General features: G+C 50.4%; 3 non-coding genes and 2 pseudogenes across 4 annotated transcripts in view; 2 read left to right on the top strand and 3 right to left on the bottom strand.

The window, feature by feature from the left end:
• The window catches only part of LOC148665690 (scavenger receptor cysteine-rich type 1 protein M130-like), a 267,138-nt pseudogene that overhangs the window by 52,260 nt on the left and 202,745 nt on the right, over nucleotides 1-12,133 (bottom strand). The gene's annotated exons all lie outside the window — the stretch shown is intronic.
• On the top strand, nucleotides 1,887-1,958 carry trnah-gug (transfer RNA histidin (anticodon GUG)). The gene has a single exon. It is a non-coding gene; the product is annotated as a tRNA-His (tRNA).
• On the bottom strand, nucleotides 2,533-2,605 carry trnav-aac (transfer RNA valine (anticodon AAC)). Its single transcript has one exon. It is a non-coding gene; the product is annotated as a tRNA-Val (tRNA).
• Nucleotides 2,715-2,787, bottom strand: trnaf-gaa (transfer RNA phenylalanine (anticodon GAA)). Its single transcript has one exon. It is a non-coding gene; the product is annotated as a tRNA-Phe (tRNA).
• LOC148665711 (U1 spliceosomal RNA) lies at nucleotides 11,486-11,623 on the top strand (annotated as a pseudogene).

The raw sequence follows: 12,133 nt of genomic DNA, 5'->3' as shown, positions 1-12,133 counted from the left end.
GCTGTGGATGCTGTCTTTTCTGCACTCGGGGTAGGAGTGAATGTTGAGTTGCCCTTAGAAATGAAGCAGAGCACTTCAACGGCACGGGTGTGTGTGTGTGCGCGCCCTGGTGATTCTGGGAGACAGATCGAACCTGGGCTAAAAGAGAGGGGGCTTAGCCCTCTTCCATTTGCTAGTTCAAAGTTGTACAACCCCTTTGTATCTGCTAGGCGGCGCAGTCGTCGTGCACAAAGAACACTTTGAAAAGCGTCAAAGGCAAGTCATTCCGAGTTGGTCGTTTGTGTTTTCCGTTCAGACGCGAAATGCTGACATGATCTCTCGGCTCCTCGGTTGTCATTTCTGCTCCGTAAAGGGATCACAGCACGCGTCGGCTTCCAGCATGCTGGGTCGGGACACGATGCCGGGGGTTGGAGAGAGTGATGTCTTCCTCGTTAGTATAGTGGCAAGTATCCCCGCCTGTCACGCGGGAGACTGGGGTTCGATTCCCCGACGGGGAGTAGCTTTTCTTTCACCTCCTTAGAGAAATGACTGCCTTTCACTTCTCTGTTTTCTTTCACAGCGTCGTGCACCTTTTCATTGCTCTCGCTTTCAGAGCCTCCGCACGGCAGTCGACTCGACATCAGGAAGCACATTGAAGTGAAAGCAGGAAGCGCTGCGACATGCACTGTGCAGATCCCGCCACACTAAGAGGTGAGTGGGTCTGTTCGATGCACAAAGAAGGCTTTGAGAAGCGTCAAAGGCAAGTCATTCCGAGTTGGTCGTTTGTGTTTTCCGTTCAGACGCGAAATGCTGAAATGATCTCTCGGCTCCTCGGTTGTCATTTCTGCTCCGTAAAGGAATCACAGCACGCGTCGGCTTCCAGCACGGTGGGTCGGGACACGATGCCGGGGGTCGGAGAGAGCGATGTCTTCCTCGTTAGTATAGGACCTGTCACCTGTCCCCACCTGTCACGCGGGAGACTGGGGTACATCAGGACGCGCCTTGAAGTGAAAGCAGGATGCGCCGTGACATGCACTGTGCAGATCCCGCCACACTAAGAGGTGGGTCCAGTGGGTCTGTTCGATCACAGCGCTAGGCGAATCCCCAATCCCCTTTTGTGCCTGGCGACAAAAGATGTCTGTTTCCACCCGCTTTCGAACCGGGGACCTTTCGCGTGTGAGGCGAATGTGATAACCACTACACTACGGAAACGGTAGCAAGACGTGCCCAGCGGCCCAGCGCTGAGCTTCGCCAATGCGATTCAGCTGCTTCCAGTGCCTTTATTGGAGTGCGCTGATGGACCGTGCTCTCTCTCCAGAGACCAGCACGCCTTTTCATGGACGGAGCAGGAAAGGCGGCGCCACATTCTACAGCCCTCTCCACGCAATCGACGAAATCGGGCTACTGAAGTGGAGAAAATCGCCTCTCCAGAAAGTGCAAATATCATCTTGGAGACTATAAATCCTATTGCCGAAGGTCAGCCCTGTCTACCAGAGTAACCCTCCCACAGCGATGATCAGCTCGTCTCACACGCGAGAAGTTTCGGTTGGAAACAAGCGCCCCCTCTTCTCGCACGTTTTGCACGTTCGAGTAGTTTTAATGCGGCTCTTTCGTACACGGTGCTGATCTTTTGGAAAGCAGGAGGCAAAACCGAGTCGAACCGCCTGGGTGAAAACCAGGAACCCTAACCGGTAGACTATATGGCAGCGAACAACCATGCTGTTCCCGGCATCATGCAAGCAAACCACATAAATATGAGAAAACACGCAAGAGAGTTGTCACTCAGAGTGTCGAAGGGTCGATGTATACTGGGGCTCAGTTGAAATGCAACGTCAGGACTTTTCCGAATTATGTCACACGAAGAGAGCACAGCCCTTTCCGCTCTGCCGCGTGTGTCTCGGTAACTCGCTGTGATCGTATAGTGGTCAGTACTTTGCGTTGTGGCCGCAACAACCCCGGTTCGAATCCGGGTCACGGCAGAATAGGGGCGTCTGCTTTTACTACTCGCACGAATGAAGGCAAAAAAAAGCCAATCGATGTGAACGAACGGCGCTTTACAGAGGAGTACTGCCTGACTGGATCGTTGATGAACGACAGAGGCCACTCCGCCCTCTTCTCGGTTTTCTTCAATGACTTACTAAGGATCTTCTTCACATTCGCCCATGCAGGGGAAGCCAGTTACACCAAAGCAAACGCAGGAAAGTGCATTTCAAGCAGAGACCAGGAGGGACTTGTTTACACCGAGAGTGGGCGGAGAATGGAACAATGCGCCCAGCCCTGTTGCTGGAGCCGATTCTTGATGAGCTCTTGGGCTCACTAAGAGGCCCCCGCTGGATGCTAATCTTTCTGTTGTTCTTGCAGGTCCTGCGCTGCTTTTGAGCCGACAGAGCTCGTCCTGGTCTGTCGGCACAGCCCAATTGCAAATGACCGGCTCCGCGTACAGAAGGAACGTGCGTTTGGTACAAGAGTGCACGAAGGCACCGGAAATACATTGGGAACAAATGACCGGTCGCTCAAGACCTCTGTGAAGTACAGGAGCGTGCAAAACGAGGCTGTTTCCGCCCGGTCTCGAACCGGGGACCTTTCGCGTGTTAGGCGAACGTGATAGCCGCTACACTACGGAAACCTGCAGGGACCGCTGCTGGTGTCTCGCTTGCGTTTCGGGCTGAGAAAGGGACGCGTCACTTTAGGCAGGGGGCGCTGGAGAGAGGAACAAAGGGCGCGATGAAACAAAATGCCGAAACCCGGGATCGAACCAGGGACCTTTAGATCTTCAGTCTAACGCTCTCCCAACTGAGCTATTTCGGCGGTGCGCAAAGCCCACAGCCACCTGCTCCAGCCTTCCTGTGTTGTGGCATGAGCGCACCAAGAGTAGCGGGAGAGTGTTGCAGGAACGTCACTCAGAAGGAAAGCCACCCAGCTGCGCCCTCTGAGCTCTGTCCAGCGCATCTTCCTCGCATGGACTCCTGCCTGCGACGGGCAGGAAACAATTAGCAAGAACAGAACGACACCCCATGGGTGTCTCATGACCGCACCTTAGGTTGTGACACGTGCAGGTGTGAGGGATTGCCGGGCTACTTTGGAGCAGAGCTTGGGCGGAGGGGGGGCGGGAAAGCAGACAAAGAGGTGACACCTCAAGGTCTGCACGATCACAGCTCTCCGCCGCCCCAGGCTTCCGCTCGATAAGCTACTGGACACACCCGCCCCTCCTCACACAGACCGTGGAAAAGCCCCCGAGTGGGAGGGCTCGCTCTTCCTCCCAGGAGCTCTTGGACACGACGCCCAGACAGGGCGCGGGGAGCCGCCGCCTGCAAACACGGCTCCAGGCAGGACTCCACTCCGCAGGAGCCGCAGAGCAGAGGAGATGAGGGCAGCTTAGCTCCTGTGCAGAGACCTGAGCTGTTGTTGCTGTGGATGCTGTCTTTTCTGCACTCGGGGTAGGAGTGAATGTTGAGTTGCCCTTAGAAATGAAGCAGAGCACTTCAACGGCACGGGTGTGTGTGTGTGTGTGCGCCCTGGTGATTCTGGGAGACAGATCGAACCTGGGCTAAAAGAGAGGGGGCTTAGCCCTCTTCCATTTGCTAGTTCAAAGTTGTACAACCCATTTGTATCTGCTAGGCGGCGCAGTCGTCGTGCACAAAGAACGCTTTGAAAAGCGTCAAAGGCAAGTCATTCCGAGTTGGTCGTTTGTGTTTTCCATTCAGACGCGAAATGCTGAAATGATCTCTCGGCTCCTCGGTAGTCATTTCTGCTCCGTAAAGGGATCACAGCACGCGTCGGCTTCCAGCACGCTGGGTCGGGACACGATGCCGGGGGTCGGCGCGTGCGAGGTCTTCCTCGTTAGTATAGTGGCAAGTATCCCCGCCTGTCACGCTGGAGACCGGGGTTTGATTCCCCGACAGGGAGTAGCTTTTCTTTCACCTCCTTAGAGAAAGGACTGCCTTTCACTTTTCCGTTTTCTTTCACACCGTCGTGCACCTTTGCATTGCTCTCGCTTTCAGAGCCTCCGCACGGCACACGACTCGACATCAGGAAGCACATTGAAGTGAAAGCAGGAAGCGCTGCGACATGCACTGTGCAGATCCCGCCACACTAAGAGGTGAGTGGGTCTGTTCGATGCACAAAGAACGCTTTGATAAGCGTCAAAGGCAAGTCATTCCGAGTTGGTCGTTTGTGTTTTCCGTTCAGACGCGAAATGCTGAAATGATCTCTCGGCTCCTCGGTTGTCATTTCTGCTCCGTAAAGGAATCACAGCACGCGTCGGCTTCCAGCACGGTGGGTCGGGACACGATGCCGGGGGTCGGAGAGAGCGATGTCTTCCTCGTTAGTATAGGACCTGTCACCTGTCCCCACCTGTCACGCGGGAGACCGGGGTACATCAGGACGCGCATTGAAGTGAAAGCAGGATGCGCTGCGACATGCACTGTGCAGATTCCGCCACACTAAGAGGTGAGTGGGTCTGTTCGATCACAGCGCTAGGCGAATCCCCAATCCCCTTTTGTGCCTGGCGACAAACGAAGTCTGTTTCCGCCTGCTTTCGAACCGGGGACCTTTCGCGTGTGAGGCGTTGTGTGTCTGTTTTAATGTTTATTTATACGTTAATACTCTTGTTTTGTGTTGGACGCTCAATGTCTGTCATTACTTATGATAGACAAACGCTTTTAAACCTGAGGACAGACTCCTTAATGTCATCAAACAACTTTTTTCACGTACCGGACTCCACCTGCTGGATCGGACAAAGATGCGGCGAACAACAACAGGTGGGCAGCAGACGCCGGGGAAGACGAGGCGGCGTGCTAGCGCGACTACGAAGGCGTCCGCACAGACCACCGCTGCCGTCTATTTTGTTAGCTAATGTTCAGTCACTGGACAATAAGATAGATGAGCTACATTGTCGGATCAACGAGGAAAGGGACCTGAGGGATTGCCGTGTTTATGCCTTCACTGAAACCTGGCTGAATGCGTGCGTCCCGGACACCGCCATCCAGCCAAAGGGGTTCACCGTTTACCGCATGGACAGAAACCACCAAGCAACCGGCAAACACAAAGGCGGAGGCGTTTGCTTCCTGGTTAACAGCAAGTAGTGCACCGATGTGAAGGTAATCTCTAAATCCTGCTCGCCGAATCTAGAACACCTGACCATAAAATGTCGACCCTTTTATTTGCCGAGGGAGTTTTCCGCCACTATTATCACAACCGTTTACATTCAACCTCAAGCCTGCGTGGAAGCAGCACATAGCGAACTCCACGACATTATCAACAAGCACGAAAACTCCCACCCAGAAGCCGTCTCAATTGTAGTTGGGGACTTCAACCACTGCAATCTGAGGAAAGTTCTGCAAAAATACATTCAGCATGTCACTGTACCGACAAGAGGAGGCAATATTTTAGACCACTGCTACACAACAATAAAAGGAGCATACAAAGCGCTTCCCAAACCGAGTTTCGGTAAGTCGGACCACATCGCTCTCCTGTTGCTTCCTGAGTACAAACAGAAGCTGAAGACCTCCCCCATTGCGAACAGGTCAGTGCGTTGTTGGTCTGAGGAGGCGGAAAGCAGGTTAATAGACTGCTTTGATAGTACAGACTGGGACGCATTCAGAGCTCCCGACACAGATTTAAATGAGTATACGGACGCGGTCACCAGCTATATTAAATACTGCACCGACGTTTGTGTACCAGAAATGAAAATTAGGTCATTTCCCAATCAGAAACCGTGGTTCAACCACGACATACGCAATAAAATAAAAGATAGATCCACCGCGTTCAAATCGGGGGACGAAGAGCTGTACAAGAAATCACGGTATGCATTAAAGGAAGCCATAAAACGCGCCAAACGGAGCTACAGAGTGCGGCTTGAAACGCAGTGCGCTGACACCCGGAGGCTGTGGCAGGGATTACAGTCAATCACAGGCTACAAGGGCTGCAGCCAGGAGATTGACACGAACAACGCATCCCTGCCTGACGAGCTGAACCACTTCTATGCCCGCTTTGATGCTCTGAACACGGGCAATGCTGAGAAGACCCCAAGTGTGCAGGGCGAGTTTGTCCTGAAACTCTCAGAGCAGGACGTGCAGAAGACTCTGAGCAGGGTGAAAATCCGTAAGGCTGCAGGGCCTGATGAGATACCACCTCGCGTCCTGAGGACATGTGCAGCCCAGCTGACCACAGTGTTTACGGACATCTTTAACTCCTCCCTGTCACGGTCCATGGTCCCCACCTGCTTTAAAAAAACACTATTGTTCCAACCCCCAAAAAGACAAAAGTGACATGTCTGAATGATTACCGCCCAGTAGCATTAACATCTGTGGTGATGAAATGCCTGGAGAAGCTGGTCTTGTCACACATCAACTCCTCCATCACAGAGTCCCTGGACCCCTTGCAGTTCGCCTACCAGAACAACAGATCAGTGGATGATGCTGTCTCCCTGGCTCTGCATACAGCCTTGGAACACCTGGACACTAAGAACTCGTATGTGAGAAAGCTGTTTGTGGACTACAGTTCAGCATTCAATTCCATCATACCCAGTCAACTGGTGACAAAGCTCAGGGGATTAGGTCTGTGCAACTCTGTCTGCAACTGGCTGCTGGACTTTCTTATCGAGAGACCACAGGTGGTGCGGATAGGCAATAAAACATCAACACCACTCACCCTGAGCACTGGAACCCCACAAGGCTGCTGTCTGAGTCCAAGGTTGTACTCCCTATTTACTCACGACTGCACAGCAAGATACAGCAACAACCGCATCATTAAGTTTGCCGATGACACCACTATAATAGGACTGATCAGTGATGATGATGAGTCCACTTACAGGGATGAAGATGTACAGCTGCTTAGGTGGTGTCATAGCAATAACCTGGACTTGAACATAAAGAAAACGAAAGAGCTAATAGTGGACTTTCGGAGACACAGGCCACACACTCACAGCCCACTCAGTATTGATGGAACGGAAGTGGAAACAGTCACCAGCTTTAGGTTTTTGGGAATTCACATCTCTAAAGATCTAACCTGGACTGTGAACACTGACTCTATCATGAAGAAGGCTCAGCAGCGCCTTTATTTCTTGAGGTGCCTCAAGCGATGGGGGATGCCAATACATGTGTTGGTGAACTTCTACCGCTGCACTATCGAGAGCGTCCTCACCAATGGGATCACCGTGTGGTATGGCAACACCTCTTCGCGAGAAAAAAAGGCACTGCAGAGAATGGTCAAGTTGGCCCAGAAGATCATCGGCTGCGGTCTTACTGAGATTAAACAGCTCTATGAGGACCGCTGCCGTGGTAGAATTCTGGCCATCACAGAGGACAGTCACCACCCCGGGCATGAGCTCTTCACCCCACTGCCCTCAGGCAAGAGATATAAGAGCATACGGACACTTACCACTAGATTCTTCAATAGCTTCTATCCACAAGCAGTGAGACTGGCGAACACATTTAGCCATCCCCCTCGGACCACACCTACACCATCACCATCTACCTCATTGTAATTTATTTATTGTACGTCTCCAGTCATTGTTTACACGTCTGTATTGTTTACATTCAAACTGTCTGCATGTTTACTTGCACATTGTCTATTGTTTGTTTGTACATTGTCTTGATGCAATGTTTGCACTTTGTTTTGTTTTTTACACTTGTTTTACAAACGAGAGACTTTCTGTAAGTAAGAATTCCATTGTACCAGAACTGGTTACATATGGCAATAAAGTTCAAGTTCAAGTTCAAGTTCCAGTCCATCATGGAGGATCTGCAGCAGCTGGTGGGTGAGGGGGAAGAGGAGACTGGTGCATCGGCTGCACCCCTTTCCCCTCAGTGCTCCCAGGAGCTGGACTTGAGGAAAAGGAAAAATGACTCTGTTTTCTCCCCGAGCGAGGAGGAAGGAGAGCATGGTGATGGGGACAGCTGGAACCCCTCCACCCCTCCCTCTACCCCCTTCCTTGAAATGGACTCCGTGAACGCTTTTACTGCTGCCACCCTGATGAAGGCTCATTCAGAGGATGGCTGGCAGGAAATTGGTAAGAAGAAAAAGAAAAAGAAGTAAATCAAGAGAGGTATAAAAGCTTTGAAGATAGGTGGGATAAAGGGCCTTCTGATTGGTCAGGGGACAATAACAACAGAACCTCTGGCATGGCCATTCTTTTCAAAGGATGGGCATTCAAATTGAAAAGTATTCAGAGGGTCATAGATGGCAGGTTGCTGTGTGTGGATGTGGAATGGGGGACCGTTAACCTGCGTCTAATCAATGTGTATTGTCCTACTGACGTGGGAGGAAGGGTGGAGCTACTCAAAGCACTCTCTCCCCTATTGTTATGTAGCACAGACGTGATAGTGGGAGGGGATTTTAATTGTATCTTAGAGCACACAGATAGGCAGTCTAGCTCTCCGATAAAATTGGATTCCAGCTCACTGGCCCTGCAAAACTTAGTTCAAGACTTTAAACTCTCAGACACATATAGATGTATATATCCCACAACAGCAGGATATACATGGTCAGGGAGGAATCAGAATTGACTATTGCTTTGTCTCAGAGAGAGTGAAAGTTGTTGGGGTCACTCTTCAGCCTGTCCTCTTCTCAGATCATCAGGCTTTAGGGTGTAGAGTGGAACTCCAGGGCGGGACTGTCTTTGGCCCAGGCCTCTGGAAACTCAACACAAAGCTGCTAGAGAACGAGGGGGTAGTATCCCGCTACAAGGAGAAACTATCACAGTGGCTGTCCTTGCAGTGTCTGTATGGGTCAGTAGGGGAGTGGTGGGAGGAGGTGAAGGTGAGGACAAAGGCCTTTTTCATGGCTGAGGGAAGGAAGGCTGCTGCCAGACGGAGAGGAGTGCTAGACAGGAAACAGAGGCAGCTGCAGCGTCTCTACACGATGCTGCACAGTGGCTTCGATGTGCTCGAGGATATCACCCTTTTAAAAATGGACATCCGGAGCATAGCGGAAGAAAGTAGTCGAGGAGTGCTGTTAAGATGCAGAGTGCAGTTCTTGGAAGAAAATGAGAAGTGTACTCGCTTCTTTTTCAGGAAAGTGGTAGGCTCCAAGTCTGTCATGGAAAGTGTAGTTGATGAGGAAGGACGAGAGAGAACAGAGCCGAGTGCTATCCTCTCCTGCACCGAGGCCTTCTACTCAAGACTGTACTGCTCTACAGAGGTAAAGGATGAAGAAATTCATTTTTTTACCTCAAAGCTAGAAAACGTTTTGAGTGAAGAAGATAGGGAAGTACTTGAGAGGGATTTAAAAGTAGAAGAGCTGAGACAAGCTATGGAGAGCTTACAGAAGGGGAAAACTCCGGGTGCTGACGGGTTCCTAAGGAATTTTATTGCACCTTTTGAGATCTGCTTCAGGATCCGCTACTGCTCCTATTCGAGGAAAGCTATAAGACAGAATTGCTGCCTGACTCCTTAAGAGAAGGCACTATCTCTCTCTTGTTTAAGAAAGGAGCAAAGAATGACTTAAAGAACTGGAAACCCCTCAGCCTGTTAGGCGTGGACACTAAGATCCTGTCCAAAGCCCTTTTCCTGCGCCTACAAAATGTAGTGGCCTCACTGGTAGGGAAAGAACAGACTTGTGGGATAGCAGGACGCCTGATGAGCGACAACCTGGCCTTGTTGAGGGATGTCTGTCTGTACTCAGAGGATCGCTCTCTCTCTCTGTGCATTTTAGGTGTAGACCTAGAAAAGGCCTTTGACCGCCTAAACCGGCAGTACTTAACATCGGTACTTGAGCACATGAAGTTTGGCCCCATCATGAGAAAGTGGATTAACCTGCTGTACACAGGTAGCAACAGCAGAGTAATGGTTAATGGCAATAGATCACGCCCCTTTGAAGTCTGTTCAGGGGTGAGGCAGGGCTGCCCATTATCCCCCTTGTTATTCGTTTTGGCTATGGAGCCCTTAGCCTGTGCCTTGCGCCAGGATCAGGCCATTAATGGGATACCAGTGCCTGGAAGTGGGGGAGGAGAGGTAAAGACATCTCTATACATGGATGACGTCACCCCGCTCCTCTCTGACAATGCCTCAATTAGCAGAGCTCTGCAGTGCTGTGATCGTTTCACTTTGGCTTCCTCTGCAAAAATTAACAAATCTAAGAGTGAGATTTTTTATCAGAACTGGAGGGAGCCAAAAGAAGGACATGATCTCAGGCTGCAAGAGAAGAGAATTAAGGTCCTGGGGGTGTATTTTGGAGAAGAGATGGGAACAGTAAATTGGCAGAACAAATTGCCAATTTTAAACAAAAAACTGATGCAATGGAAGGACCGAGACCTCACCATGACAGGGAAGGTGCTGGTCATCAAAGCCGAGCTCTTGCCTGTCTTGAATTTTCTGGCTTCTACCTTCCCAATCCCACACCGTGTTGCGGCGGTGCTGAGGAGATTGATGTTTCAATTTCTATGGGGTGGGAAGCAGGAAAGACTCAGAAGGGAAATAATGTACAGGCCGCTACCCTCAGGGGGGAAGTCTGTCCCAGATATTGCTACGAAGCTGCTGTGCATTTTCCTGGCCTCTGTGCTGAGAGGCTTTGCAACAGCACCTGCAGCGCGTACCTGGACTTATTGTGCCAGGCTCTGGGTAGGTAGGGAGGTGTTCAGAGTGTGGGGTGTCAGACCCAAGCTGGATGTCCCACTCTCTGACACATGCCCTGCAATTTATGGGACAGTTAAAAGTTTTCTAAGATCTCACCCAATTGGCCATATTCCCCTCCGAGATGTCAGCGTCCAAAAACTGGAAGATTTCGTTGCACCCCAGAACAATAGGCAGACCCCTGTGGGCATTTTAACATCAGCCCAAACAAGGAAGGTGTGGAAACACACATCCTCTAAGTTTCTGTGCAACATTCACAGAGATTTAGCCTGGAGTGTCGTCCACCAGTGCTTACCGGTACGAACTTTCTTGTACCGTAGGGGCCTCACCCCCAGCCCTCACTGCGTTAGGGTGGGCTGCGGCGAGGAGGAGACTGTGACCCATCTCCTGTGGTCCTGCTTTTTTGCTAAGGCCTTCTGGGCACAGTTTGAAGATTGGTTGCAAGCTCTCTCGCCCCAATTTACCCTGACCGCTGCTTTCGTCATATACAGCATCTCTCCTGTCAAACTTCCTCCTGACGTGTTTGACAGGATCTGGGCCGTGGTGAACAGTGGGAAAGACGCCCTGTGGAGAGTGAGGAACATGGGGCTGTTCAAAGGCATCGAGGTCCCAGTCAAGGCAGCAGGTAGCCTGGCCCTGTTCATCACCCGAGAGAACTATAACCTCAGAGATCTGTGGAGAGAAGGGAGGGAGGAAGCAGAAAATCTGTGGGAAATAGATTGCATAGCTCAATATCTCAAGAAACTGTGAAAAACATTATCATGTTTAAGTAAAGAATGTGATTTGCACCAGAAAAAAAGAAAATTGTCACTATTTAACTGGTACCGTTTCAAAATGTAATGAGATGTGATTATATATACTGTTTTAAGTATGTATATTAATGTAAAGCTTTCTAATTTGTGATGTCCTGTATTTTTTTGTGAAAAGAAAATAAAGTTCTTAAAAATCGGTTCACCCAGAGCGAGGCTCGGCCATTGCACTCCGGCTGTGCTGACCCCTGCGAATTCCCCAAATGTGGGAATCTCGACTGCATAATTTCTGGTAGTGGGGGACTGCGTTCGCGCTCTCCCCTGATGTGCTTGGTCCAATATCAGATGCGAAAGAGTTACGACACCACGAGCTGCGATAGGATCCCAGTTCGAAAGGAATTAATACAAATATATTAAAAAGCTTGAATAGTAAGATTGTAACTCCACTTTAAAACGTGGCAAGAAATAGACACATGGCAGGCTAAACCCTGGTAAGGACTCCAGTCCATCCCAGGGCAAAGATATAAAAAATAAACATATAGGCAGCACATATCAAGCCTTACAAGAAATCATTAACACCCTCAACACACACCACAGGTCCATTAAACTCAAATACACCAAGCATGGTAGCCTGATAGACTTCCTAGACACCACCACATACAAGGTTTCTTCCTTCAACAACACAGACAAACTGGACATCAAGGTATTTTTCAAAGACACATTTACACGGCTTACTGCACAAGGATAGCCTCCACCCAAAACATACTTTAAAAGGACTGGTAAAATCACAACTCCTACACTTCCACAAAATCTGTACACAACAACAAGACTTTG

The sequence above is a fragment of the Lepisosteus platostomus genome, chromosome 5 (assembly GCF_059453375.1).
Source record: "Lepisosteus platostomus isolate fLepPlt1 chromosome 5, fLepPlt1.hap1, whole genome shotgun sequence".
In the NCBI taxonomy this organism is placed as follows: domain Eukaryota; kingdom Metazoa; phylum Chordata; class Actinopteri; order Semionotiformes; family Lepisosteidae; genus Lepisosteus; species Lepisosteus platostomus.
This window is presented reverse-complemented; position numbering and strand designations above follow the sequence as displayed.